Source organism: Scylla paramamosain, chromosome 1 (genome assembly GCF_035594125.1).
Source record: "Scylla paramamosain isolate STU-SP2022 chromosome 1, ASM3559412v1, whole genome shotgun sequence".
NCBI classification, from domain to species: domain Eukaryota; kingdom Metazoa; phylum Arthropoda; class Malacostraca; order Decapoda; family Portunidae; genus Scylla; species Scylla paramamosain.
Genome location: NC_087151.1, coordinates 980,001 through 987,500, shown reverse-complemented (window position 1 = coordinate 987,500; position 7,500 = coordinate 980,001).

Below are 7,500 nucleotides of genomic sequence, written 5' to 3'. Positions count from 1 at the left end.
AGAGTTTACTATAGGGAAATATGAAAAGCCTAAGCTATTAAGTGGTGAATCTGCTGTGATCATGCGACCTTCATTTCCCTTGACGACTTCTGTAGTAATGCAGTGATAGATAGTAATCGGTTAGCTTGCTTTAGAGGTCGAGCTGGTAAGGGATAGCTCAGTCTAGTCTACGCATTTGTCCACCCATATCCTGTCTCTTTTACTCTATGCGTCTTTCACTGTCCTTTTTGAACTTTTAGACTTAGAAAAAATAATTTACATGGATGCGGAGGAAATAAAGGCGAGAATAGGAGAGTAATTTTGTCCCTCCCAGGCTACAGGATTACTTAGAGTCTGTGGTACAAAGATAAGTGTCTTTTGTAAATTGACTGTTTGTGACTGGGTTGAGAAGTAAATGTGTTTCATTGTTGTGTGTAAAGAGGCAAGAGATTGGTGTATGGGAAACAAAAGCGAGGAAAGGAGGAAAATAAATGTGTGTGCTTCCGTGTGTCTTGAGAGAAAAGAAGTCAGGAAAAAAAGAAAGAAATCGAAGAAAAGAAGAAAAAGTAAACGTGTCCATGTGCCTAAAGAGAAAAGAAATTAGGGAAAGAAAAATAAAAGCGAGGAAAGGAGGAAAGGAAATTAGCCGTGTTCTTATTTGTGTGGAAAGAGGGAAGAAATTAGAAAAAATGGAACTTAAAGAGAGAAAAAAATGGAACTTAAAGAAGAAAAAAACAGGGTAGCTTTGTAACTTTAATGAAAAATAGTAAGAAAATAATGATTGATGACTAATAGACAATGAATAATAATAACTATAACAACAACAATAATAATAATAATAATAATAATAATAATAATAATAATAATAATAATAATAATAATAATAATAATAATAATAATAAAGAAAGGAAACGGAAATTCCAACATCGAATAAAAAGTAAAAATGCAAGTGAATTGATTGCATATCTGTGGCAAAAGTCCACTTTGTTGCCGCGTGGAAAATCCTTTTTTTTTTTAGGTTTTCAGGAATTGTTTTATTTATTGACTTTTCTTGCGTCTGTTTTCAAGTTTGTTTATCATGAGAGAGAAAGAGACAGAGAGAGAGAGAGAGAGAGAGAGAGAGAGAGAGAGAGAGAGAGAGAGAGAGAGAGAGAGAGAGAGAGAGAGAAATTCTAAACAATTAAATCTCTCTCTCTCTCTCTCTCTCTCTCTCTCTCTCTCTCTCTCTCTCTCTCCTTCCTACTTGCCAAGATTCATAAGGTAAATTTCCTCCACTTTTCTTCCCCATTTCCTCTCCCCATATCCATCAATTCCCTCTTCCTCTCCCATTTCCTTTTTTTCCGCATTCATTATCTCCTCCCTGTCTCCCCCTCCCCTCCCTCTCTCTCTCTCTCTCTCTCTCTCTCTCTCTCTCTCTCTCTCTCTCTCTCTCTCTCTCTCTCTCTCTCTCTCGGTAATTGTTATGAACGTATTTGAATATCTGGGTTATGAGCGTGAATAATACTTGAGTTATTTATTCATTTGGGTCAAAGACGAAGTGAGATTTATCCTCGTATAAATCACAGTCACAGAATTGTTTATGTGGCGAGCTGCTCTTACGTTTTCTTTATTACCAAATTTACGGAGGGGAATTCTTAGCTAAATATTCAGGCTCTACTTGTTTGGTGGTCAGTCTATGGGTTTTGTAGATAAGCTTATATAGTTTTTTTTTTTTCGATTCACGATAATCAAGAAACTGATATGCAACTGGTGTTCACGTACTTTCATGAAACATAAATTTTTTGGGACAGGATTGCTAGGAATGTCTCTTACACATATATAGGAAGGTAATCCAGGAAATTCCTATACGAATGAACTTCACATACTTTCACGAAGCAGAAGTGTACATTCTTAATACTTAAAAGATAAATCCAGGTATGCTTCACTAGTCTGGGTTGTCTGTGGATGCTATTATAAGCGGTTGAGTATTGCGTTATGGTCCATTTGAACGAGTCTCTAAGTGCAAAGGGAGCCGCGACCCCCTGCATGGTGGTGAGGGAGCCGCTGGAGCGAGATGACCCGCTCCGCCCAGCCGGCAAATTGGCTGGGTCACGGGTTTCATCGTCAGCTGTTTCATGGTTTATTTAAAAGCGAGTGACGGTTACAAGAACATTCCCTTTCAGGTGAAGGGAAGGGAGGAGGCGGCTCTTGTTGTGTGTTACTCATAGACGGAGATGAAAGCAGCCTGTTTTGTGCTGCGTCATGAGAAGGATAATAGAGTTTATCTCTTCCTGGAATGTTGCTTCAGATTTTGGAATACTGGAACCTTGGAGAGAAGGTATACTGTTCATATTAAATAATAAAACAAAATATTTACCATAATACGAGTGATCCCTGAATTTTATCGATCTCCTCTGGCTGAGTCCGCCGCGCTGCGTCCTGGTCTGGGTGGCGTGTCATCCCTTACCTGTTTTAATATAAATCACCAGCTGGATGAACCCGGAGAAGGTTCGCTGTTATACCTCAGAGCTGAGACAGAGATGAGCACTGTGGCACAGCGCACGTCAGCGTATGCATCCTCATCTGTGTTGTACATTTCAGAGTCCAGAAATATTGAAGGAAGCTCGTCACCAGGCTTCGATTCTCGCGAACACCCAAGCTGGCGCCACCACGCCATTGCCGGCCTGGAATGGCGGCAGGCGGGCAGGTGAGGCCCTGCGGTGCAGTCTGATAGTATCACGAAGCCGTCCATCCCTTCAGAAAACGCGAAAATTGGAGTTTTCAGGTGCTGCGCTCTCTGTGTATTGAAAGGTGGTTTTAGAGAAAGTTTGCACTGACAGGATCGCCGCAAGGATTGGGGTGAGAACGAAAAAGAGTCTGAAGTTTCCCTGTACTTTCCTCGCTCCTCTCAGCCATCAGGGATTTGCCAGCAGGTCTTGTGTGGAGGGAGAAAGAACGGGTAGGACGAGGCGTTGAGGAATGCCATTGGCCTTCGTAACAAGACTACCCATGGCATGCTGTTGGCTCCAGGCACCTCGGGGTGAACTGAAGACGAGCATAGTCCTCTTGAGTGTCTGAGGGAAGCTGTGATACCGACCCTGGTGCTGGAGTGTGTAGTGGAATATAGTGGTGGTGCGACGTGCCTCTGTATTGGCTCTCACTTTATTTAGCGTTTATTTCTTGACTGTTTTTTCTATGTGTTAATTTCTCTTGTTTTTTTTTTGTTTTTTTTCCATGTTTATATTTCTCTAGCTGTTAACGTTTCAAGTGCAAAATCTATTTCATCTTATCCTTTTGTTTATTTTCTATAACTTCCATAATTTTAATATTTTTTTATGTCATATTCAGTAGAGTTTAGCAAGAAATGATGTAGAGCTCCATCTCCCACCTCCAGGATGCAGCACGACCAGAGTGCACGTGTGGGCCTCGTGCAGCTCGCTTATCTCACATTCTCCCCTGACCCAGCACGCAGGCTAAAGGTGGCAGCGCGGAGGGGCGGCGCGGGGAGGCAAGGGTGTACATTGGTGTGCAGGAGGAAACACAGCTTTGCTCTCTCGATCACCACGACTATTTTCAAAGACCACAGAGATGATAAGCCGGGTTCTCAAGAGTGTTTCTTCCGTTAATGATGTAGAAATGTTATCAATCTGTCCCTAGAACCGTAAAACCAAGCTTAAAAACCCGTGTAACTTTAACTAGAGCCTTTTGAAAGTTGTAGGAGTGCGGCACAGAAGTGTTTCAGAATGGGGGTCCTATGTTTATGCCCATAGACGAACAATTCATCCACGACACAAGACAGCGGGTACCAGCAGGGCGTGACGAGCACCAAGTCGGCGGAATAACGAAGAGAAAGGGTGCGGGTTTGCTCATCCTTCCTTCGCTCCGCCTTCAGCCTATTCAAGGAGAAGATAGGAAAGGAAGTGGCGAATAGAGGAAGGAGGAACAGTTATGGAGACTAGAAAGCTGACTACTAATCAAGGGAAGGAGAAAAGCTGCAAAACACGAAATAAAAAAAGGGTGATGGAAATAGATGATAATAAGATGGAAAGTGAGGAGAAAAATAAAGAGGAGAAGAAGATGGGAGAGGAATAATGTACATAATGATGGAGGACACGAGCAGTTGGTGCGTGGAGGAGAAGAAACATTTCCAAGAAGCGAAAATGGAGGAGGAGGAGGAGGAGGAGGAGAAGGAGGAGAAAGGTGAGCTTGCGGAAGGAAGGAAAGAAGGAAGGAAGAAAGGAAGGGAGGAAGAAAGGGAGGAAGGAACGAACGCGAATGAATATTTTGGCGGAAGGCGAGGTGAGAGATATGAAAGGCGTCAGTAAACATGAGGATGAGGGAGAAGGAAACGAGGAACACAAATGAGATACATGGAAATGAGAAGAGAGAGAGAGAGAGAGAGAGAGAGAGAGAGAGAGAGAGAGAGAGAGAGAGAGAGAGAGAGAGAGATAAGATAAAGGTTGACAAGGGTAAAAAAAAAAAACAGATACCAAAGAAGATAAGTAGCATGATGATGAGGGAAAACAGAAAGGTGATAATGATAATACAAAAAAAAAACATTAAAAGGATGATAAATTATACGATGATTACAAAATAGAGGAGGAGGAAGAGGAGGAGGATCAAAGCTCAAAAGATGAAAGTATAGAATGACGATGTAAAGCATTAAAAAAAAAAAAAAAAATACGAGTTAATGAAGAATACGATGACTGGGAGAAAGAAGAGAATAAGCAGAAGGAGGAGGAGGAGGAGGAGGAGGAGGAGGAGGAGGAGGAGGACGAGTAGCAGCAGCAGGAAGAGGATGATCAAAGCTGGAAAGATGAAAATATAGAGCTATCTCCCCAAATCTCCCTGGGAATCATTAATGACAACTTGGTACCAGAGAAGAATGAGCTGGCAACGATCTTATCTCAGACGGGGGACGAGAACGAGACGAGAACGAGACGAGCGGGAGACGTTAAATGCACCGGCGAACACTAATGAAGGAAGTGGAAAGGAAAAGAGAGAGAAGAAGATGAATGGAAAGATGTTAAGAAAAGGATGGATGGATGAATGGAAAGAGGTTAACGTTAAATAAAGAAAATATAAAGAAATTTATGGGTAAGAGAGAGAGAGAGAGAGAGAGAGAGAGAGAGAGAGAGAGAGAGAGAGAGAGAGAGAGAGAGTTGTTCTTTTTTGTATATTTTATCTTGTGGAGATAACGGTGGTGTTGGTGGTGGTGGTTGTGGGGTGGTAGTAGTGGTGATGATGGTGATAATGTCGGCATCATCTTCATCATCACCATTGTCACCACCACCACCACCACCACCACTGCCTGATGATGACACTAATAACGGTGAGTATGATAACAGCAATAATATGCACAACACGCGGGTAATTACTCATCAGGGAAGCCAATAAAGTAAGGAAATTTATCCCCTAATAGGATAATATATAAACACAATTAGTTTTCACGATATTGACACACACACACACACACACACACACACACACACACACACACACACACACACACACACACACACTCTCTCTCTCTCTCTCTCTCTCTCTCTCTCTCTCTCTCTCTCTCTCTTTCAAAGCAAAGCAAAGCCGTATAATTGGCGGCTGTATTTTGGTCTATTTTGCCGCTGCGAGTGATTAGGCGCAAAGTTAATTACGGTGTATGCTTTTGGCTGCCTGTTATGGTGGCGGGCGCGGCGGCGGAGGGAAATTAAAGAGGATTGCAAACGCTTCCCAATGACATGGGCGTGTATGGTTTGCTTATTACACGATTGAGTTGAGTCGAATAAACATCACAGCCAGATTGAACCTTTTGTGTGATTGTGTGAGTGTGTGCGCGTGTATATGTGAGAGAAAAAGGTGAAAAAAGAGAGGGTGGGTGGGGGAGAGAGAGAGAGAGAGAGAGAGAGAGAGAGAGAGAGAGAGAGAGAGAGAGAGAGAGAGAGAGAGAGAGAGAGAGTTGGTGTTAGTGAGTTAGGTAAAGAAATGATGGTACAGCTGTGAGTTATGGTATTAATAGTGTGATAAAGTGTATTATATTACGAGTCACTGGTGTGTAGTGAATGTGTGATTGGTGTGATGCAGAGAGGCGAGGCGTGAAAAGCCGTGTTAGTGTTGTGGTGTAGAGGTGAGTCACGTGTCAGGGTTCATAACTAGCACACAATAAACTTATATTCAGTTTTCAGTTTCCTCTCTTTCTTTTGAATAGTGTGTTCTTTGCCTCAGCCGCCTCGCTTCATGGCTCTTTTCGTTCCCTTCCTCCCTTTTCCTCACTCCATCTCCTCCGCCTCCAGCATCCTTTCCTTCTCCCTCCAGCTGTCTACACCTCAATTTTTCCTCTCTTACCTCGAACTCTCTCCATCTCCGTTCTCCCTAGCCTCCATCCTCCTCTTCCTCCTCTTCCTCCTCTTCCCTCCGTCGTCCTTTCATTTCTCTACCTCCAACTCCATCTCCGTCTTCTCTTTCCTTTCTATTTCCTCCAGCTCAGTCCTTGTCTTTTTCCATCCTACTCCTTTCTCCACCTTCTGAACGCTTTTCCTTTTCTACTAATTGCCTCTATATCCCTCCGTTTTTTCCTCCATCTCAGATCTCTCACTTCTTCATCCTATTCTTGGGTGCAACTTCTAAACCTCCATCCTTTCTTCCTTTTCTCCCTCTAATTTCATCCATATATGTCCACTCTCTCCATCTCTTATCTCACTCCTTCCCATCCTTCTCCTCATCTTAGTTCTCCCTCCTACTCCTGTACCTTCTTCCTCCTTCCTTTCTTTCTCTCTATATCCCCCATTAACGTGTTCCTGCGTCCAACCACCTCCTCCTCCTCCTCCTCCATCGTCCCTTCTTCCTAAGCCCGCCCGTGCACCGTCCAATTTTGCCGCTCGCCGTCTCACGCTGCAAGAATCACCACACGTTATCTTCCTCAGTGATCGTTTGTGTGTCGTAACTTGCATCGAGTATCGCGGATGAAAATTGTATAAACCCTCTCCTTTTTTTTTTTTTTTTTTCGTCAGCATTATCATCATCATCATTCGTTATCGTTATTGTCATCATGGATAATTATTTGTCATACTCCAGTGGACCAGTAGGCAGGTTAATCTCTCTCTCTCTCTCTCTCTCTCTCTCTCTCTCTCTCTCTCTCTCTCTCTCTCTCTCTCTCTCTCTCTCTCTCTCTCTCTCTCTCTCTCTCTCTCTCTCTCTCATGACTTCCTGAACGCCTGCCACTTGTCTTCCTCCTCTTCCTGACCCATTTATCACTCCTCCTCCTCCTCCTCCTCCTTCTCCTCCTCCTCCTCCTCCTCCTCCTCCTCCTCCTCCTCCTCCTCCTCCTCCTCCTCCTCCTCCTCCTCCTCCTCCTCCTCCTCCTCCTCCTGCTTTGTACCCCCATGGCTACAAAGGGTGATTAATTGGCCGGGATGAACCGCGAATCAGGCGGGACCGTCAGTCGACCCTCACATGGTTGGCAGTTGAGCCTCAGTAGCAGCGACTCAGGGAAATTGTATGCTGGTGGTGGTGATGGTAGTGGTGGTGATGGTGGTGGTGGTGATG